Source organism: Orbicella franksi, chromosome 8 (assembly GCF_964199315.1).
Source record: "Orbicella franksi chromosome 8, jaOrbFran1.1, whole genome shotgun sequence".
Classification (NCBI taxonomy): domain Eukaryota; kingdom Metazoa; phylum Cnidaria; class Anthozoa; order Scleractinia; family Merulinidae; genus Orbicella; species Orbicella franksi.
Window position 1 is genome coordinate 21,751,972 of NC_138152.1, and position 24,000 is coordinate 21,775,971.

Consider the following 24,000-nt stretch of genomic DNA (forward strand, 5'->3'; position numbering starts at 1 on the left):
GAAGAGAGCGCACAACAAGAAAAAGTAATGCAGTACAACTAAGCGATATAAATAACAAGATACTCTTAAAATCATATATAGGGCTTCACATCCTTTTTCACTACATCCAAACACCATTTCGTACCGGTTTTCTTCTACAACTGGCATAGAGGTGTGAGGAGGGGCGGGGGGGGGAGGGGGAGGTGCTTAAGATAATTCTCTGTAACTTGACAATTTAGCAAACCTAGAGGTGATCTTCAATGACGAAAGTTGGCTTTGCACTCTTTGTCAGTGTTTCGTTGAAAACATGAATTCGTATTTCGTAGACGGAGTCGCACTTAACTAAAGGTCTGTGCGTCCTTGGACAACCTTTACACCTCACAATAATGGCTGCTATGACACTACAAACCTCCTGTTTCATCATTAAAACACGTATAGCTTATCAGCTGCTGTACATTCACTTCACCACAACCATTTAACAGCAAGCGAAAATCCTCCGCAGTCAGGTTATCAAATGAGGACTGAGGTATAACATCCAGTACTCCGCTACGAAGAGCCTTCAAAGAGAAAGTGACCTGCGTCATTACTAGAGTTAAAGATATCACACTTAGTACAATTTTACGGATCTCCGTTACAGTTCTATATCCCACATTAGAATTTTAGGACGCTGATTGTTTCAACTGTGAAAATTTGTGAAAACACCTTTTTCCCACTTCACAACCAACCTTTAACGGGTAGTTTTAGGAGTGAACATTTGACTACCTTTAATGTTGCCATAGCAACAAAACGATCGTTTTGCTTGTCGTTGAAACTTATAAAACTCTTATCTAAAAGTTGTTTTTTTTTTATGTCAGTGATGCTCTTCTGATAGAATTTTCGTACACAGAGCGTTTCCACATTGCGCTGCGGCTGCCATATTGGTGTCCTTAAACAATGAAACGGCGGCCATGTTGGTGTCCCAACCCAATCCTGCGAGAGATGAACATGGCTGATTACGAGCAGGTGATAAAGAGAACTTACCTGAAGAGCTCTCTTGTTATTACCAGCCATCCTGTGCTCTGCGTACAGGCGAACATATTCATGCACATTAGACGATGTGACTGCCACATTCTTTCCACCTTTAATCAACTCTACTTGGTTGCCATCACCTTCGTCCGCGGTGACCTGGACACTGAATGTCAGGTCGAGTCCCTTGAATATGTGTTCAGCATTGGGAGAAGCAGCTTCAACAATCAGCTTGCGTAAGCTTTCGTACAGCATAGGGTCAAAGAATGCCAGGTCATGCCAACCAGTCTACAAAATAACAAGTAGAAACACGTGAGCCCCTTAAATTATACAAAAGAAAATACCAGTCATTATCATTTTGCAACCACGGCCGGCTTTCTGAACGCATTACCAGATGTAGTCAATTCGTATTTTTCTTCATATTTGCTAACGATTTTTATTTTTCCAAACTATTTGTCAGGGAATAAATTGCAATATTGTTGTTCCAAGCACCTCAGTAAAAATAATGACAGTTAGTCATTATACCGTTAATGATGTAACGCGCGATAAAAGTATCGATCAATGGCCAAAAAAAACTAATTTGCATTAACGGAACTTTCTAGAACCGTCGTTGAGACAATTGTGACATGTGAAATGTACATGTTGTAGTCTACTTTTAGTTATTTGAACTCGAGTGTAACGTTTATATACTACAAGGCACACTAAGATGGAAGATTCGATGCTGACTTACCCTTCTGGAGAGAATGTGCTTTATGACATGTCTGTTGAGGTTGATTGGACACAACTCATTCTGTAGTAGACACAAGCCCATGATCCTTGGATACAAACAGAAAGGAAGTTGGTCAGTTATTTAAATGACTGCTGAACATACATCACTTGCAAAACAATTGGGACGTTTAATTTTCGAACACATTTTATCTCATTTCGGGCAAATTTCGGTCAGAGATTACGGACACTTCTGAAACATAGCTAAAGTGAATTTACGCCAGATACAAAACACGAATCAGACTGGAAAAAAAAAAAAAAGCATCTGTGAAAATGATAGTTTTACCGCACCCTCAAGGTTTTAAATACATGTTTAAACCGACGAGAAAATAATACAAATTCTATCAAACCATTACGTATCTCAATCAATGTCTCCACTGGTGTTAACTCCATAAAGAAAACTAAGAGCTTTGGAGCTACTAAAGTGCCCCTATGATCAAATTCTCGATATCCAATTTTTAACATTTTGGTACACAATAGGTCTTTCGTAGATATCTTGCCAAATTTCAATCTATTGCGAACATTAGAACTCACCTTTTTTTGGACCTTTATTTCCGAGAATTTACGGCCGCCATTTAAATTAAAATTTTCCCTGTTCCAAGGCTTGGTTGGGAGTGGAGTAAATGACGTCATTTACTCAAAAATACCACACGGGTTGAAATTATAATAACAATACAGCAATTCGCATAACGAATAACAAAACCTTTGGCTCTTTTAGTCATGCAATTTTCTACAATAATTGTTATTACAATTTCAACCCATGCGACATTTTTGAGTAAATGACGTCATTTACTCCAATTCCCAACCAAGCCTTAGAACAAGGAAAATTGATAGCGGTCGTAAATTCTCGGAAATAAAGCTCCAAAAAACGTGAGTTCTAATGTTCGTAAGAGATTGAAATTTGATAAGATATTTAAGAAAGACGTATTGTGTACGAAAATTTAAAAAAAATGGATATGGAGGATTTGTTCATAGAGGCACTGTAAAAGATTTAAATCAACAGTGGCATAGTGTTCTCCCTTGTGCTGCTTGGTTACAAACCTGCCTTATAGCAATTTCTGCTACAAACCTACAGACTAGCAACTGAAGGGCTTGGAGCAAAACAGGATTTCTCAGTGAACAGAGCAAGTATGCGAGACTATTGCACACTTTTACCCTCCCCACCCGCTTAAAAATAACTAAAATATCACGGGCCTTCCTCTCCATAGAGGGAAGATAACATCCATTGCATACAACAATTCACTTACACTACCCAGTATTAGATAATACCATCATGACAAGCAAACGGATCTTACAAGTTATATTACAATGACAGCATACCTGCCGACATTCCTGAAGCAGTTAAGTCTTTCCTCTGTACACTTTCCGGGCCGTGGGGAGTAAAAGCCAGTCTTGCCGGGTTGGTGGAACAATGGAGAACTGTCATCTTCAGAATCATCAAGATCCCCACCAGGGCTAAGGGAGTCATCATCTGCATCCTTTATTGGTTTCCTGTGGAGGCAAAACATCTGCTATCAGACTGTCGCCATGACAAAAAGTACCAACAATGAGTTTTAGGGTTGTCTAGACTTGGCAGTTTTGGACATTCACAGATCCCTTGGCAGATGACATTCACTGCCTCTGCTTCTTCTTCTAGACTAACGACTTCTCCTACCCCATCGGGTTTCTGAAAATGCCACTTTCAATGCATCCTTTTTAAGTCTGGATTCTCCTACACTCTGTGGTAACCACACGAGGGGCACAAGTTAAGGGAAGTATACAGGAAACAACAACAACAATGAAAGAATTTTTACCATTAAAAAAATTATCCACTTACTTGCCAGATACAAGAAGAAGCTCCACAGCTTCCTCAACTCTTTGTCTTAAGGTGTCTTCACTGGCTAAAAGCAGCAGTAACTGGGCTGGAGATAGCTCCAGTAACATGCCTGTGATCTTGCTAGCAAGTGACTGAAAGAGGGACAAAATGGGAAAATATTTACCCACGTTACAATGGTAATCTCAGTAATCACCTCTTGCCACCCAGCACTGGTAAACTGTTAAGGTAATGCTGGGGGTAACTAACAGTGAGCTAAAATGTAGCCTAGTGATAGTAACAATACTCTCGCTCTCTTCGTAGCTTCATGTTACAGAAAAAAAAAACCAAGAGTCAAGTGCACGTAGTGTTTTGAGCTGCTAGGTTTGTGATGACTCACACTACATACTATTCTAGCATTTTGAGGCTATAAACGACAGAACTTACAGGCTGCAAACATGTACACGTGGATAGAGCCTCTCTCCCAAGGACTTCCTGTGGTACGGCAGTGAATCACCATCAGCGTCCTCTCCATCAGCGCTGCTGCTACCACTGAAGTGGAATGCTCGAGCATCAGCTGACAGCTGTCTTCTCACGTCACGTTCACGTTCACGATCACGCTTGCAACGATAACTTGGGACTCGTTTACTGCGATGAACTATGCCTGTTGTGATTGGAATAAAAACATAGTGTAATGTTAATTTTTAAACACAGAAAACCAACACAGTAGAGGTAACTTAAGTATAGAAGTGTTAAGTACATTAACAAACAAGGACGAAACTAATTTGTTATTCCTTTTTTTCAAACAACAACACAATATTGAATCTTCAGTAACAATCTTGCTTCACTTCAGTGAATTAACAAGATTTTTGCCCAAGAATAGCATAAAAAATGAAAAAAATAAAGAAATAAATTGTCAGCAAACATAAGCATTCACTCTACGAATGTAAGTGTTCAAATTAAAAAGGAAAACAAAATCGATTGTATGTAAAATTGATAACCATGATAAAAAAGATTAGACATATCTCTACGACATTTTGAAGAAATGTTTCTTGGTCAAAAGGAAGCTTACTTCTGCTGGGTTCCAGAGCAGGTAGTTTTTCTCCAGATAAGAACGCTTCTCCTACCGCAGTGTAAAAGCTCCTTGCTACCCCACTGCCCTCGCCTGGTTCATCCTTGAATGTGACCTTCACACGATCTATAGTCATGGGGCGAGACCTGGGCCCACGACGGCCAAACTGCGTGTTAAGCTGCCTGATGGTCTGTTGTATCAGTGTGGCTCGGTCACGCTCAACCTGAGTCAGATCACACACATTCAAGTTTTCAAATCTTCTTGCCAAACTCATTAATACCTCACCAAGTTTAAACAAAGAACATCATGACCCTGACGGTGTTTGGATATCTGATCTAAATTAACATAGAATTTTTACGATTTTATTTCTCCGCTTTCTCCTTAGTTTTAGTTTCGCTTGAGAAAATATATCAAACACGAAAGACCGTGTTTGACCACATTTCCAAACACCTCGAGGGTCGCCAAAATACCCTGTGGCGCGCCATATTTTCAACTCTCTTCTCCGTGTTTGGAAATGTGGTCAAACACGATCTTTCGTATTTCACAAATTACATCTTCCACAATACATCCTTGTTGCTTACTGGCTTCCTATTACCCCTTTCGTGTTTTTGTATACCTCACTAACCTGTCACTGTGAATTTTTCTGTTTGTTTAAAGGCTATTTTAGGTTCCCTATGACACAACTATCATGATAACGGACACAACTTCCCAGTCTGATTAGTGTCAGCACTTCAGTCTATGATCAAGCTACAAAGATATTTTAACTGTCCACAGAAATTTAAGGTCGATGTACGAAATCGTTTTTGTGTGGTGCAGGTTTAAAACTTTAACAATGAATGCGTGTGTTCATTACCACTTTTGCCAGCCAAACATTTCGCAAATTCTGGAAGCAGTTATGTTCTTCAATATAACTGGTCACTGGTATCCAAGTTTCGCAAGCTCTTTGAACGTTTAGAGTCAATTTGAATGACTTACCCACACGAGTGATGAAATGTTTTCAGTAACACATCTGGTTCACCCAGACAATTGCTATGGCAAAATTTAGCCCACCTTTGAAACAGAAAGCCCCAGTTCCGTAAAATATGTTTGCCATGACCAGAGGTTCAATCCCGCACAGACTGTCGAGAACATGTACTACAGACGTACCTCTTCTCCTTCCCATCCCCCTTAAAATCAATGTTGTTCGAGGCTGTTGTTTCTTTAAAAACAATTCTTAACCTATGGTGCTCATCTGTTACTTGGGGGAGGGGTAGGCAATAGAGTTACAAAATCATCAAAGAGGAAAAAGGGCTGAAGAGCATGATATGTGACGCAATGCTGGTAGGGAAGGCAAATTAGTGAAGAGATAAATACGGTTTTCACACCCACAAAATCAGGAATCATCTTACCTCAAGAGTCAAATCTCTTTGGGTGGAGTTCCTCAATCGCTCCATTTCTCTTCTAAATTTGGACTCTTTCACATCAAACCTTCCCAACTCATTCAACACTGACGACGGTTCAGATCCAACATCTTCAAGAAACACTCGACCAAATAACTCAACACACAAACGCCAACGGCCCAAGAGGGAGTTGGCAGAGGTTCCATTGGAAATGAAAGGCTTGGGAGCGACAGGTGTGGTGGATTCCAAAGCATTATCAGGACGCGCTACAAATGAGGTTGACGGTTCTGCTGAGGGCTTGCTTTCTGTGGAGAGCACAAAAACGTTTGGGAGCAAGCCCGACTTTCATAGTTAGGAAATGATGGTTTCTTTCATTTCTTCAAAGGTTTTAGATTTTAAAAAACTAGCCTAATCCAACTCAAACAATACAACTGTACTTCCCTAATACAAACCTTGCGGACAACACAGGTTGAATTTTCGACTTTTGCATTCCTGCCAAACATGTACAACGAAGTTAAGCTTATAAATACATGCACGCGCTAAGTAAACTAATTTCATAGGAAGTGAACTAACTTTTCAGTTACATCGGAAGAAATTGTTTCTATTTAGTAAAAAGCAGTTATTTTTTTTGTATAGGGTTTGAAGTAATTAACAGGCAAGCACCAGTCCTATTGTCCAGTCAAACATGTTTCATCAAACACGATTGATTTTCTGCTTGGTTTGATACATAGTAGGTAAACTGGAAGAAAAGTAATGATTCTTTGAAATTCAATTTACAAGTTACAAAATGTTCCATATAAAACCGAGTCTATTTCTATCAGGGCTGTACACACATTTTAGAACTCTGCACTGCCATGCTAAACCTCTCTTACCGTTAACTTCCATTGGAATCCCTTCCTGTCCCACACCAGCTTCGTTGAATATTCTCGCAGCAGAGAATACAGTTTCAGAATCTTCTCGTGACAAAGCCATGCTGCTAACCAAGGGTGTACCCTTGTCACTGTCTGTGTGTTCATGTACAGTTCCAAACATCTGCTCCCTACGTGCTGCAGGGTGTAAAAGGTGTGGCTGGCATGCAAGAGGCAAAGCCTCCTCTACTGGTGCCTGGTATGGGTCTGGAGGGGTACAGCCCAACACGGTGGTGGAGTCAGTCCTCACAAAAAAGCTGAAAACACAATGCACGCCAAGTCTTTACAAATAACTGTAACAGAAACATCCCTTGCGCTGTGCCAGGTTTCAAATGTTTTGATGTAGTTTTCGCTATACAACAAGAATTAACTGGCAACTGCAGAGACTGACATGATTTAGCACATCAACAGGAATCTAATCCAACATGTTGGGTAGATTTAAATATCTAGACATTAGACTACCAGCTGATGTTTCACAAGCAAATAGTCAACAAGTCACACGCAAGTGGATATATACTGTAGGTGGGTCAGCAAATAGCAGCTCTAAGTATTTCTCGAATGACAATGTAAGAGTACTTTACCCCGTCAAAAGTAATGCGCCCAGGATTTTCTTATCATTGAATAGTAAAAAGGGAGAGAACAATGATTTGCCTTGAAAACAATTATTTACTTCTTTGCTTTCAATTGCATTTTCAGTCACTAACACTTTTACACGAGAATCAACGAAAACATTTGAAATTTCACGTTCATACAAGAAACACAGAGTTCTTAAAATCCTTCCTCATGAGTAAGCTCAATGTAATTCTTACTTTCAAGTGTTTGGAAGACCTCATGTGACTATCCAAAATGAAAGCTACTGAGCACTACTTTCACTGGTACTGAAAAATATTTTGTTCTTTTGTGTTGTTCTTATCTCACCTTTACCAAAGCGAAAATCTGGAAATAATGTTCACCAACTCATTAATAATTCGTCCAGTTTAAACACGTGTCGGATATCTGATCTTAATTAGCATACATTTTTAAGATTATATTTCTTCGTTTTGTGCTTAGTTCTAGTTTCGATTAAGATGATATATCAAACACTCAACACTTTGTTTGACCACATTTCCAAACACCTCAAAGTCGGTCAGATATACTCTGCTACACGTCATATTTTCAACTCTCTTCTCGGTGTTTGGAAATGTGGTCAAACACCTTCTTTCGCGTTTGATATATTACTAGTCACATTTGAGCCATGGCAAAGTGACTGCAATAAGTAAAGGACTGCAAACCTGTGTAAATTTCCAGGCAAATTGGGTGTAGGCATGGGTTCGTCCTCAACATGATCTGTATCATCTTCGTATTCCTCTGCATCTCTCTTGAAACTTGCACTGTCCTCGTCATCAACATCATCGCCACCTTCGTCGTCATTGGTGGCATCTGCAGCAACAGTCTTCTCTGCACTAGACCGGTTAGCTTGTGAGCTGGCGTTAGGGTTGTTACGTATGTAGTATACCAGAGCATCCAAGACATAAGCCACGTGACGTAACGAAGAAACGTCCAACTTCGGCAAGGAGTCCCCGTGTTCATTTGAATGGCCTCTCAGAAGTGAAAGAACATAAACTAGGAAGTCCTGCCGACCAGTATCCAAGTTACTACTAGCAGCTCCGTGCCGCCTATTTTCACAGGAAAAAGAACATTACATTATTATTGTTGTATCCTTTCACGTGGACACCTCTGGGTCAGGTTACAATTTATCGGAGATGTTTGTTTTTTTACGAAAGTGGTTATGAAGCAGCCTATCCACTTATCAAAAAGTACCACCCCCTCTCACATAGGGAAACTTAAATGGGCTTTAAAATTACCATCAACCATCATTGATACTAGTGGTTCTTGGCAAGAGCATATCTTAAGAGAAGATTGAAACTATGTAACAAAATTGTCAAATATGCCGCAACGGAAAGCAAAATGAAATATGCGCATATTCATCAAAACACCTTTGTCCTATTTGATGGCCATTAAAATTCTCCTCGCAAGTGTCAGTACTAAGGCAAGTGACCAGCTGGAAATACCATATGTTGTAGGTCAAAAGTTTGTTCCTTGAAGCGCAAGAAGGAAAACTCAAAGAGAATGAATAAAGAGGTCTTAACAACGCCATTAATGGTCATTTAGATGATAAGGCGGAGTGGAGCGGTTGTGGAGATTCCGTGATAATAATAACCATGGACATAAAAAGGGCTCAGGCTAGCTTTGTCTGGATAAATAAAGGTTAAGTCTGCATATACAAGCCAAATGACCCATCAGACCGGCACCAATCACCTCTTTCTGAGGTATGAAGCGACTAGGAGTATTTCTACTCCCCCCTAGATGGGATAGTCCTTTGCAGAGGTGCCCCCTAGCATTAAATTCGCTGGTACCCAGTTTTACGCCTGGGTGGAGAGAGGCACTGTGAGAGTTAAATGTCTTCAACACGACACAACACAATGTCCCGTGCCAGGACTCAAATCCGGAGATGGGTGCACTAAACCCTGAGGCCACTGTGCCTCCTACTAGTCTAGAACTACTGCAACAAAAACAAATTGAACAGACCTGAAATTAAGAGCTTTTTTCATAACAGCTGAGGAAAAAATTACTCACCGTCTTAATACAGATCTTTTCCGTTTGTTTTCCAAAGCTCTTAGAAGCGAGGGATCTTCACGAGTGCGTCTATCTTTGTTGGCTTTAGGATGGAATTCATGGAGGGGATGGGAGGGGTGGGAGGGGTCAGTAGCGGCAGATAGCGATAGTCCAAATCGAAGCTGAGCTTCCGTGCAATCCAAGACAACAGCTAACCAGTTCCAGGCTGCTTGCAACTGCTGGACAACCAGGGCGCTGATTTCAGTCAAGGCTACTGGACTGGGAGTGAGGCTTTCAGCTGGCAATGCTGATGGGTCCTGTGCAATGTTGAGGAGGTCAGTTACCTATAGAGGAAAATGCAGTATAAATTAGGGGTGAAGGGGCATGCACCGAAGAGAAAGTTAATCAAGCGCCGAAGGTGCAAGCCACTTAAAGGAATGGGGGCATGCCTCCTCCTCACCAGGAAATTTTTATTCTTAAAGGCTCGGAAATGCCATTACCCTGGTTTTTCAGGGACGAGTTTCATAAATCAGAACAGGGAAAAACGTTGTATTTAGTAACTTGTTCTATGTCAATTTTTTGGGATATCTTATAGTAGGTTTAACAAGAGCCACTAGAGAATGAATCCAGCCGATTTAACTTATAAACAGTCCCTCTATGAGGACCAGTAAACTGTTCACAGTGACTTTCAAGTAAATCCATCTTCTTAATCTCAGGAGTCACCAGGATTGTCATTCTCTCAACAGTAATCGTCATCAAGAATTTAAGTTCATCACCAATACAGAGGAATACAGTAGTTACAGAGGACCTAAGTCTGGGGTGTGAATTCAACCAACCAAAACCTGTGAGTAAAATGCAATAAGGTGCATCAGTTGTAAGTTGAAATTGTAGGAAAGTTAAAAGGCTAGAATTGTTATGAACTAGAAGATGATATGCGTAACAATCCTCTCTTGGTAAATAAATACGCCAATAGCAAGCCATCTGAAATGGCTTATTTCAAAGTACCTCAAGCTAAGCTAACTCACCTCCCTTACAACAATACCAAAAGCTCGTGCCAGCGCACTAGCCGAGTTACTCATACTGTGAGAACCACTAGTCCCAGGCACCTCACTGGTGGCAGCAGTACTGGCGGCAGCAGCATTACCACCACTTCGTCTGAGTGACGTGGAATCAACATAGATAAACCCTGTGCCGCCACTTGTGGTTTGAGGAGTAGCTGCACTGCTACCAGTAGCACGTGACTGGGTGTTGTGAGCACGTATAGCCCACTGCATGGCATGAGGAGTGGTACTAGGGTCAACTCCTATGAGAAGAAAAGATCAGTAATGGTGATGTACTTAGTAAACTATTAAACCGTTTCCCTCGGAGTCAGACAAGTTCTTTTGCACAATGTATTTGTAATGCTCGTATTTCATCATCAATATTGTTCTGTGGATGACACCATTTCAATAAAGGCTATTGAAAAGATTCTTTCATGTTTTACTGATTGGTATACTGTAAATGATGTTTCAGTGTGCCACATTACACTACACTGTAACCGTACATGTATTCAGTAGTACAGTCAACTATCCGCTAACGGACACTGTCATAAGCAGACAGCTCTACTTACAGACACTTCTTCAATTCCCTGTTTTATCTCCCAGACAGACTCTGTATGTACACATACTGAGCAATTCTTTGAAAGTAAGTCCTGCTTGTGGAAGGTGAATTGATCAACACGACACGCTCATGTCATGTTGATCAATTCACCTTTCATATTTCATTACCGTGCTTATCACTAAGTCCTGCTTATTGTTCTCTACAAGTCGTAGGAGTAGTAACATACCTGCGGTTGGAGGTCTGTTTTCTATACTCTCTGGCAGGTCATATGTTTCCACCACCACCTCCTCCTCCTCTTCTTCTTCCTCTTCCTCTTCCCCAGTGGACGACTCTTCCTCAGAATACAGCTCCACGTGTTCACCATGCATGCTAGCACTACCATCTGACCCAATCAGTGAGCCAGTCACGCGATTGCGACGAACACTTTCCACAACATGTACCTCACCGACCTGAAACAAACACAAGTGTTTAGAATTAGTCACAGTTCAAACATTTTTTTACCTACAATAACATAACAATAACAATAACAATAACAATAACATAACACAAACAATAACAATAACAATAACAATAACAATAACAATAACAATAACAATAACAATAACAATAACAATAACAATAACAATAACAATAACAATAACAATAACAATAACAATAACAATAACAATAACAATACAATAACAATAACAATAACAATAACAATAACAATAACAATAACAATAACAATAACAATAACAATAACAATAACAATAACAATAACAATAACAATAACAATAACAATAACAATAACAATAACAATAACAATAACAATAACAATAACAATAACAATAACAATAACAATAACAATAACAATAACAATAACAATAACAATAACAATAACAATAACAATAACAATAACAATAACAATAACAATAACAATAACAATAACAATAACAATAACAATAACAATAACAATAACAATAACAATAACAATAACAATAACAATAACAATAACAATAACAATAACAATAACAATAACAATAACAATAACAATAACAATAACAATAACAATAACAATAACAATAACAATAACAATAACAATAACAATAACAATAACAATAACAATAACAATAACAATAACAATAACAATAACAATAACAATAACAATAACAATAACAATAACAATAACAATAACAATAACAATAACAATAACAATAACAATAACAATAACAATAACAATAACAATAACAATAACAATAACAATAACAATAACAATAACAATAACAATAACAATAACAATAACAATAACAATAACAATAACAATAACAATAACAATAACAATAACAATAACAATAACAATAACAATAACAATAACAATAACAATAACAATAACAATAACAATAACAATAACAATAACAATAACAATAACAATAACAATAACAATAACAATAACAATAACAATAACAATAACAATAACAATAACAATAACAATAACAATAACAATAACAATAACAATAACAATAACAATAACAATAACAATAACAATAACAATAACAATAACAATAACAATAACAATAACAATAACAATAACAATAACAATAACAATAACAATAACAATAACAATAACAATAACAATAACAATAACAATAACAATAACAATAACAATAACAATAACAATAACAATAACAATAACAATAACAATAACAATAACAATAACAATAACAATAACAATAACAATAACAATAACAATAACAATAACAATAACAATAACAATAACAATAACAATAACAATAACAATAACAATAACAATAACAATAACAATAACAATAACAATAACAATAACAATAACAATAACAATAACAATAACAATAACAATAACAATAATAAACCAGCTTCAATATCATCAATAGCTGTGCGAATCTTTAACAGTAATAATCATAATCATAATCATAATCATAATCATAATCATATCGGTTCTTGTGATACCAATTAGTTCAGTTTCTTCACAGTAACCTTAGCTAGTGTGCTAGATTGTGTAGGCAAAAATTTAACTGTGGTTGTGGTTGCAAAACATTTTCCCCCAGCACACTGGTTCCCAGAAATGTTACAACTGATTGGACCAACTGATTATCAAGGCTGAGGGAAGTATTGATAACAAGATCAGCATCAAAGAGGGAGAAGCTAGGGTCGTGTTCTATTGGGATCAACCATTTCTGGTTGCTTGGGTTGGTTGTTTTTTCGTGTTCTACTGGGGAAAACCGTTTTCACTTGGTTTGATTGATCAACTCTTTTGACCGGCCTCAAACCAGGCTGAAACGGCTCATGGCAGCAAGTTGCCGCATTTCAACTGAAAATGGTTGGAAGTGTTCCCCAGACAGGTTGCAGTTGAAGCAATGGATCCCAATACAACACGACCTAAAAGTTTCGATGTCGTACCTGACTCTCTTCACTCTCACTGTCACTCTCAGCCAGCAAGTCCAAATCCATGTCTGATTCATTGCCAGCTGCTCCACTCTCAATTTCTTCATCTCCAGCTTCTTCATGGCTTTCCGACTCCATCTCTGCCCCTTCAACAACCTGCCATAAAAGCACAGTTCGGAAGTTTGTGATCCGTGTCAGTCTTTTCCATCCTTAACCACCCTTGTTCCTTTATGGTTTATTATTATCTTTTCGGTGTTTTTCTATCTAACTAAACTGCTGTTTTCAGGCTTCCTTTGATTTAAAGGTTATTTTGTACGTGGCCAAAACAACTCAAAATACTGTGACTGAGTAGGTTTGGAAGATAAAAAACATGGCTATATACATGTATATGAGAATACGTGATGTGAAAATCTTAAATGTTATGAAAAAGCTGATACATGTACACCACAGCATATAAGCTGTATCAATTTTGTTTGAAATCCACGCAAATTTTCAGTTGTTGCAATACCACCAGCAGCGGTAGTTTGATAGATATGTGATGCAACTTAACATCACTAAGTGATATGAACGTGCAAAGCTGAAGTTCTACTGTTTCGTTGATTTGAGAAAAGCCATGAAAGGATATCGAGCAACTTGATCTGCAAGACTACTGGCATACTTTAATTTGGTGTTTGTTTCTTGGAACATTAGATAGGTAAGGTAGGTAAGGTAAAACTTTATTTATGCAGGGTGGCCCATTCAGCACAGTGGCTGGTATCGAGAGGGGCCCTGCTAAATACAATTTCTAAAAATATAAAACGTCTAATAGTATAAAATAGTTATAAAAATAGAGTTAGAAAAATACTAACGTCTAGTAGTTGAAATAGTTATATAAAAAGAGTTTAAAAAATTGAAAAGAGTTACAAGCATGAACTGGTAGGGAAAAAAATAGATATCATAAATTAGGTGCTATAAATAAAATGGGCTTTGACAAGATTTTTAAAAGAGGAGAGTGATACAGCTTGTTGGATTTTACAAGGTAGTGAATTAAAAAGGGCTGTGCCAGAAAATCTAAAAGTACGTTTGCCAAGGCTAAGTTTGGGTTTGGGTAGATGGAGGTCAGCCTTCCTTCGAGTGTTGTAACCATGTACATTGTAGTTCCTAATGAAATAGTTACTTAAATACTGAGGAACTAAGTTATGCAAACATTTAAAAACTAAAACACATTTGTGGATTTTACGGTTCGTTTCTAAGTCAGTCCACCCTAAAACATTAAAAGTATCTCTAGAAGAGTCACGCTTGAGAATGATACGGGCAGCACGGTTTTGCAACCGCTGCAGACTTTTGCTGGAGCCAACAGACAGTTCACCCCAAGCAGTGTCAGTATAACTTAAGATTGGCTCAATAAGGGTATTGTAGACACACTTTGCTGCTTTAAGAGTGAGGCAAGATCGTATGCGTGCTAGAAGTCCTAGACGCTTATTAACTTTTTTACAAGTAGTGTCTATATGCTCTTTCCAGTGAAGCTGTTCATCGAGCATAGTCCCAAGGTAAGTGAACTTCGTCACTCTCTCTATGTCCTTGTTTTGAATCTGCAGGACAAAGTCTGAGGTGGTTTGCAGCAGTTGTCTTGTTCCAAAGAGTAACCCTTTGGTTTTGCTCTGGTTTAGTATTAGCTTACTGTTCACCAACCACTGCTCAACACGGTTGAGGTCTTCTTGTAAATTTTCCCTGATGTTGCTAACCTCAGATCCAGAATAATAGATAACAGTGTCATCCGCATACATGCTAATCGACGAGTGCAGTAAACATTGAGGCAAATCGTTTATGTGTATCACAAATAATAGATCAACAGTTTCTATTAAAATGAACTTCAGTTGAAACACAAGACAAAAGACAGTGACGGTTGGATATGGAGGTCTGATCCATTAATTGGAATGAGGACACGTAAGCACAGTCGGAGATAAATAGTATCCATTAATCAATAGCACACATTTTTAACTCTTGCAAGCTAGCCTGGTTCACACTGAAGAGATAACCACAAGCGTAAGCACAAACACATGCACAAGAAAAACGCTAGTGTGCACCGAGGCGAAATATGCACAAGCATGAGCGCAAGAAAAAGAAACATTTTCCTTTTTTTGTGCTTGTGCTTATTTCATTAGTGTTATGCTTATTTCACATAAGGAAACTGGCGTTTAAACAAGCACAAGCAAGAGTGCGAGAATGCTACCAATTGCGATCTTGTTTCCCCTGCGATGTAACTCGCACTGTGCATGCCTATGTTGTTAGAGTAAACATCCTTGTGCTCGTGCTTGTGTTTACGTTTGTGCTTATCTCAAAAGTACGAACCACGCCTAAACGGGCAACCTGATGATCCGTGTTACCTCTACTTCCTCTCCATCAACAGCTGGTCCCTCCACTGCTACAGCACTCTGTTCCTGTGCACGAGGAATAGTAACAACCTGTCTCCTTCTGTGCCTCTGGTTCCGCACTCTTTGAACACTAGGCCTCTCTTGGGTGGCAGCCTCCTCAACAGACGATGGCGTAGAGGGCCTCATGGGCAGTGGTTCAACAGTGAATAAATCCTCGCTAGCTTGTGTGGCTTCAAGCGTAGAAGACAAAAGGCTGAAGGGTTGGGCCGGACGGCAGATACCTAGTCGCACTGGAGCAAGTATTGCATCAGCAACTTGAACAAGTTCAGGAATGGCTATGGTTGAGAGACACTGGAAAATGCGCTGACACTTCATCAAGGGCTGAACAACACCTCTGTTAGCAAGTAAAAAGCATCCAGCAGGTACAACATTACATTTTGCCCAGAATGTTACTTTACAATGAAGTTTACAGGCGCTGATCTAAGATAAATCGTGACAATAAGTGCCTTCCAGAGGGTCCAGGGCCATGTCCCCTTAAGAAATGTTCTGGATTTTTTTTTTTTTAACCCTGAAGTCCCCTTTAAGGTCATTCCGCTGAACTAGAATCTGCACTGAGATTTTTGTGAAACTTTGCCTATCGATTGTTTATATTATAGGAACTTAAATTTTGAAATAAAAATAAGGGGTCCCCATGTTCGTTTAGGAGCAGAAGGACCTTGTTTATACCCATAAAAGTCCTTATAATAGCACCATGATTGTAGTTACGATTGCTTGCTAAATTCACGTTTCCGACGATTGCTTTTTGCTCTACACTGAGAATTGGTCCATATTTATTTTACACAGAGAAATTTATCACTCAATTCAAAACAACAGAAAAAATGATAGGTCACCATACTCGTTTGCGAGAAAATGACGATTTACTTCTATGGCGAGGTCCAGCTGTAAAGAAAAAGCCGCCATTTTTCAATGCGTGCGCGCTGGTCACGCGTAAAATTATGCGCAGCAGAGATGCACAACGCAATACTGGGGAATGACCTTAAAGGGTTTCCGAGTAATTCTGAAAAATCTGACCAATTTCCGTAAAACGGTGGAAACTGTTATGTATACGCGCCTGGATTAACGGGCTTTTGGAGCCAGGGCTCACCTTAACTACAAGTCTTGCATCAAAGTAATGAGCTGGACGGAACAAGGTTTCATAGCAGCGGTTTTCAAATTTTGAGAGGATTCTTTCCCATTCTTCCCAGCCTTCTACCCATTTCTCCTAAAAAGATGACTACTACCATAATAGTTTATTCCAGCATGTAGTCAGATTGTTTTAAAAATCGTCTATATACCTGAACAGGGTGCCTATAAATGTTTTGTTGCCCTATAAAAATTGTTACGTACTAGGTGATTCTCTCATTCCAGAGTGTACATGTAGCAGAAAATGGTAATTATAGTATGGTTCACTTACACTTTCCGTTTGCCATTTGCAGGGGCCATTTGAGATGCCAACACAACAAAAACTCTGGCTACCGATCTGATGAAACGCTGAGCCAGGCTCATCTCATCGGATTTGTGAGGATCAGTTGAATTTTCTATTGCTGTGACCAGTGTAACAAGTAGAGGATCAAGTATCTACAGAATAATAGAATTACTACATTAATCTAGTACTTCCAACTCATTTCAAAGAACTTAGTGCATTTGCTTTTTCAAGACCAATCGGAGAATTTTGCATTGTTTAGAAACTTACTAGCCAAGATACAAGCCACTGAGTACATACATCTTGTCTCCGTTTCATTTTCTTCTCTATTCTCAATACTATTTTCATTTTCTTTCAGTTGTGTCCAAGTTAAGCCTGAAATTTTGACACAACCTTTCCGTTACCAATCATTTCGCGTGATCTCTGGACAGACTGGACATGCAACCAAAAACGTGTCACCGATAAAATTTGAATCCTAGGGCTTGACCTCAGCTGTGTAAAAGATCAAGAATCTTCATGAACATAACTTCGAAGGTGAAGCAAACAACAAGCGATCGGAAGAACAGGATATTCAAAGAAGCAACTTGAAAGAGTAATGTCTAAGCGTAACTCTCGTGGCAAATATCCCGATTCTTTTATTTGTTTCTATTGTGTTCAATACTTGTAGAGTATGATTTGATATTGTGATACAAGGCCTGAGTAAATGCGCTTGGAGCGTCTAGTTAGCAATGATAAAACGTATTGTACCTGAGGACAACTAGCTATGAATATTCATTTCCTTTAGCCCTAACAGATGACATAATTCAACATCTTACCTCAGGACCACACTTGGCTACAAGACAGTGTGTGAATGCATCGAGTCGCACTGTACCCGCCTGACTTGAAAGACGATCTTCTTGTTCCGTCATGGGTATGAGATGGCTTGAGCCTGCATCAGGTAATCCACTGCTCTCATGTCCATGCAGTCTAACAGAAACGAGTAGTAAGTGATGGTTACTTTTGACACCAGGTCCATGTTGTTCAAAAGATAGATTATGCTTAACACCAGATGGATCATGATAATCATAGTTTGTTTTGCCAACAGCGATTTTTCCAGCAGATAACATCATCCCCCTTTTGCACAACTGGGCCCAGGTGAACAAAGTGCACACTAATGGCTAGCAAGACAAATAACTGCAATGAATGATATTGATCTTTAACAGCAAGTCTTTACGATGATAGAAATCCTTGAAATCATGGGCTTCAAAATTGAACACCGATGGCATAGGAACATTACTATAGCGAGGTAGTCACGCTGCATGGTAGTAACTATAATGAGCAAGTTTTGTCATTAATAATCAACTGTTTGATATTTTTGCTTGGCTTGTGACTGATTTTATGTCTTTTGCTGATCTGTCACCTCTGTAATAAGCAACAAAATATGCATTTTATTGCAATTTGTTTTGGTTTTGATGCGAGAGAAAAATCGCTTACTATATGCCATGTTTCAAAATAGTCATTTTAGATCCCATACACAAAACAAAAAAAGTGGTTCCTTTACTTTGCTTCTCCCGGTAATCGACAACCATCTCTCAACATTGCACTAACGGCTCGCCAGTCTTGTAGGATAAACTCGAGAGCCTTACGAGCAAACCTAGGAGGGTCCAGATCATGTTCTGGAAGTGGCGGAGTTGTGCCATTTGTTCCAAGTGTCCTGGTCTTGGCTTTTGGACGCGCATCTGTAGCAGCGCGGTGTGGTCGGAATTGCCTTTGCTCAACAGTTTGTCGAGCCACAGTTTGAGCCAAAAACAGCAGTAAATGCTCCCCTCTAAAACAAAGCATAAAAGGTCAACAAAAGCTCTAACCTACTGTACTAAATGAAAAAAAATTGTATCGGTACTCAGGTGTTAACAAGGACTTTATGTTCTACCAAAGCCAATTTTACAATGAACATTGGTTGAATTTATACTAGGGGCGGATTATCTGTCCAAGACATATTAGCTGTTTGAGAAGATTAATCTGTCTCCTGTGAAAGATAGTCATCCAGGTATAACTCCAGTGTTATGAATTATGTGGCAAAATTCGTATTAGGCTGATTAATCTTAGAGCACGTCTGCCAGACAAACTTTGCCACATAATTTGTCCAAGACTAGATTTGAAACTACATGATTCAATCGTTTCAGACAGATCAATTGGTTCTGATGAATAAATCATTTCTAGATATACATTCGCCATGGTATAATTCTTCCCTTGAATAAATTTGGCCATTACGTGACATATATAAAGCCTACCTTCCATTAGGCCGGCTAACCAAATCAGTTTCTGACACAAGTTTTTTCAGGAGTTGAATGCGAGCAGCCTGGGAGCCTGGTACCAAGGCGCGGCACTTGCATTTTTCCCAACAGTCACAGTAAGCAGTGGGTGCTGTTCTCTTCAACCTAATTGCATAACAAGTACAGTAACAATATTCTAGTCAAAATAGCACGAAAATGGTAACAAAATGTCCAAAAATGATATTCACCTTACGATAATAAGTAAGCTTACACTAAGATGAACAACTGACTAGTTTTAAACTGTACAAATACATAATGCATACAGTTACTGTTGCTTCACTTAAAGTGCATTTAAAAGTTAAAATAATGAAAAGAGGTTCAAGAAGCTTTACTGTACCTGTTAAAGGGGAAAAATAGATATGTTAAATTAAAGTTTGGAAAGTTCAACTATGGCCTGCACACACATTCATGCAGAGCTGTGAAAACAGCTCTTAAAATTAATATAATTATCAGCGCTTCAAGTGGACAATCATCACTATTTCAAGTTTATTGAAAATCTTACTTGCAGTCATGGCCTCGGTGGCACACTCGAGCACACTCAGTACAACAACAAAGAGAACCAGTCAGGCCACAAGTGCGACACTCAAAGATGTCTTGATTGATGTGCTCTGTGCCAGTCCAAGTAAATGAACACGTGTCATTACAGCACAGCACATGGAGAGGAGAGGCATCTGGGTGACTGTCAGACGGACACACCATGGATATTAGAACATTTCTGTCAATCTGTCCACTTGGGTTGGTAGCTAGACACTGGGCTGTTGTGAACAGGGTGAGGGCAGCATGGTATGTGCGGCCACGAACAGCAGCCATAAATGGAGTGCAGCCATCTGTATCCCTACCAAGGAGAAAAATGCCGATAAAAAGTTAGCTACAGTCAGCCTTGTTTCTATTGGCATACTACACACCCCCCATGCCCCGCCCCCAATAATACTCGTATGAAATTCATAATCAAAATATCCAAACCAATGCCCTTGTTCTGCTATACCATGAATCAATTTTGCCCAGGGCCCAAGCTCCAGGGAGTGCACCTTTTTTTCTTCAGCATCACAGAGCAGTGATACCACTGAAACACAATACCCATTTCTGTGCACAACAAATGTTGGAAAACTACAGAGAGGTCATTCTGTTGTGCTAGGGGGAAGTTTGATTGCTCTATTCCTACCGAATTATAAATGAACAAGAAGCTCCCAGAATTGAGAGTACAGTTTGATAGTAGATAACCAGATTGAAGTGATTTTGACTGGATACCGTTTCCAGAGGTGCAAACCGTGGTCATGTGGTGTGAGGGGATAGAAGGCCAAAATGAAAACATTTGTGTCCCGTTTTTCTTTTCCCTCACTCTCTCCCACCAACTTTTCTTTGGAAATGCATAGGACTCAGATTAATTCCATGACAATGTCTTCAAAACACTTCTTCAATGGGAGCCAATTTTTGGAGAGAGGTAACTGTTGGAATGAAGTTTCATTTTATTTTGTTTTATTTTTTTACTTAATCAATTTACAAACACAATATACATACGGAAAAAATAAAGTAAATCAACAAAATGAAAAGAGGAAAATAGTAACATTACAGCACACTATTTACTTACAGTACAATGTGATAGTTCATACTACAAGCCAAAACATGAACACTATTAACATCGTTTACTTAGTTAAACAAAACAAAGAAAATACATCATCACTGCATGTTAAATAATATGTTGAAAGGATTTTTGGAAAGCAGCAATAGACTTGTTTTGAAATGCTATTTCTTTCTGTATGTTTAATTTTTCTTTTAGAAGTATGAGAAAACCGTTGAAAGAGAGCTTTTTGTCGTGCAGGCAGCTGCAGTGTATAGAAAATTTTGCAATGAGAATCATATAGTTCAGAGTATCTATGTTCCGTTTTGTCAAAAACACGGTATAAAATCATACTATTTGACAGAGTTAGTTGCTGTTTCGTTTATTTGTCCACCAGTTTTGAAAGGTCTTCCAAAAGGCTATAATGGAAGAGCAGCATAAGAACATATGATCTAGGGAGTGTGTATCAGTAAAGCATTGAGGACATATATCATTGTCTGACATTTTGGCTCTAAAAAGAGACATTTTAGTTGCAAGAATGTTGTGTATAATCTTATATTGAAACATTGTTATTTTAATGTCACACTTGATCTGGAGAGGTAATTCGTACACTTTTTGGATGGTTTCTGGAGTGAAACCATGTTTTAAGATTTTAGTTTCAGCAATAGGTGGTACAAAGAATTTCTTCAACAGCAAGTTGCACAGTCACATACTTGGTGGAAATGGTTTCTCCTTTTTCCTCACTTTCTGACCTCCAAGAAGTTGATATAGAATTAACAAGACCGAAGTAGAGGGTGAAGCGCATTTTGAGTTTACACTTATAACTTACAAAAGTTTATTAAAGGACAGGAATTTACCGTCCTCTAGAAGGAGATCCTGGATTTGCATAATATTTTGGTCAAACCAACTTTTGTAGAATACAGGTTTACCATTAATTAATATGTTTCGATTGTTCCAAATTACCTCTTCATAAGTGAGTAGGGTCTCGCTTCTTATAGAATCTTTAGTCATTTGCCATTCTTTTAGTACGTCAACATAAAAAGGTGGTAAATTACCGACCTGTAGTGTGTTAATGTCATAGTTATAACTTGTCAAGAAGTGTAATCCTCCATATCTCTCTAGGGTTGTGTTAGGGATGATTTTCCAGAATACTACGTTTTCGGATTTTATGCGTGGTATCCATGCGACTTTTAAGGCTTTATTCAAGATATTAAAGTCAGTCATTTTAAGTCCTCCATGTTTTCTCTTGCCAATAATAGTTGATTTCTTGATTTTAGAGGGTTTCTCACCCCAAATAAATTTAAAAATTATTGAGTTAATTTCTTTAATTAGTTGTTCAGAGATAACGAGTACAGACCTATTGTAAATTAATTTTGAAAGACCTAACATGGAGTTTGCCAATGGAGCTAGTGAGTTCATATGCACCAATTTAACATTTGGCTGTGTGACCGTGTGATGCGGTTCCAGTCAAAGGCCCACATTTCACCCTTGCTCACCATAGAGTCTCCAGTAGCTCAGTGGTTAGAGCATCTGGTTAGATCAAGGAGGGTCGTGGGTTCAAATCCCATCTGGAACTCGCAATTTTTTTTCTGAGTCGATGTAATTTCTACTATACTCGCTTTGGAGGGTGGTTGGTTGCAGCTTTGATATGCCTTATTGCATTGGAAGTGCTAAATTGAATCATTACTGTAGCTATCTACAGGACTCCCACAAAGGTCTATAAACTGTCCAATTTAGCCATGATGTAAACCTTGGATGACACCTATACCTGAGATAGACTGCCAGGGAAATCACATGATTGCAAGCATGTGCTAATTAAAACAGTGCAAAATTATTTTTACCGCTGTTTAGAGAAAGGTTGTCCAAAAAAATGTGAAAAAGTGCACACAACAACTCCGAAAGTTAGTAGGGGTAGAAGTAAAGAGCTCCTGAACATGTTAAATACTTAATCAGATATAAAAAAAATTTTCTTCATTTCAAATGCTTTCTTTTTCTTTGGATTTGTGGAGAGGTTCTTTTTGCCATGCTGAATTTTAGAAGAATTTCAACTTAATGCCATAAGACAGTGAAAGGAAAGCTACAGAAAAAAATGGTCTTATGAGATGAAAATCTATTGTAGCCTTGTTTATAAATGATGTGCTTCATGTGCAAAAATACAAATTTGTAGATTTTCTCTACACCGATATGCAAAATTCCAGTGAATACTCAGATCACCATTAGGTCTTGTCACAAAGGCTTGGCACTTCCATCCTATAAGGTCTCTTGAAACAGCTATATATTAAAGATAATCATTACTTACTTAGCAGTCATAAGTTGAAGAAGGAATGGAGCCAACACAGTACTCTCACACAACAGTTTAAGGCACTTAAGAGCCTTACTCTGCGTGTGCTGTGAATCTATTGACTGGCTGGATAATGATGATGATGCTGATGCTGATGCTGATGCTGCCGCTGCTGCAACTGCCGATGCACCTGATGGTACTGGTGCAGGGACTGACCCCGATGGAGTTGGGGTTAATGATGGACCTGTTTCATCATCTCGTACATCTAAAAAGTCAGAAGCAAAATAATTTAAACACACAAGCATAGCTAGGCATTTTAATATTGCACATTTTTACAACCAGTACTGAGATTGCAGTGCAACATTTGGTCTCCTGCACAGTACTAGAAAACCCCACTGCAATTGTTGATAAAACAGACTTTTGAATTATAAAGTGATTTGTTCACTTTGAGAGCTTCTGCCTGAGAGACCGGGGCAGACTTGGAAATGAAGGTCGGCCGATTTCGCTTAAAATTGGTGCACAAAGTTGTTATGTGGACT

General features: G+C 38.6%; 1 pseudogene across 1 annotated transcript in view; it reads right to left on the minus strand.

Annotated features, from left to right (window-relative positions):
• LOC145494245 (E3 ubiquitin-protein ligase UBR5-like) overlaps positions 1-24,000 on the minus strand; it is a 50,517-nt pseudogene that overhangs the window by 1,359 nt on the left and 25,158 nt on the right. The window contains exons 14-34 of the transcript XR_014050245.1: positions 23,480-23,726; positions 20,125-20,457; positions 19,581-19,727; positions 18,851-19,117; positions 18,126-18,276; positions 17,302-17,465; positions 15,861-16,242; positions 13,510-13,650; positions 11,321-11,543; positions 10,521-10,798; positions 9,517-9,839; positions 8,172-8,555; positions 6,865-7,157; positions 6,002-6,297; positions 4,614-4,836; positions 4,000-4,205; positions 3,566-3,696; positions 3,070-3,240; positions 1,715-1,799; positions 1,000-1,272; positions 389-536 (exon numbers count right to left, since the gene is read on the minus strand). The product of XR_014050245.1 is annotated as an E3 ubiquitin-protein ligase UBR5-like (transcript). The remainder of the gene's footprint in view (positions 1-388; positions 537-999; positions 1,273-1,714; positions 1,800-3,069; positions 3,241-3,565; positions 3,697-3,999; positions 4,206-4,613; positions 4,837-6,001; positions 6,298-6,864; positions 7,158-8,171; positions 8,556-9,516; positions 9,840-10,520; positions 10,799-11,320; positions 11,544-13,509; positions 13,651-15,860; positions 16,243-17,301; positions 17,466-18,125; positions 18,277-18,850; positions 19,118-19,580; positions 19,728-20,124; positions 20,458-23,479; positions 23,727-24,000) is intronic.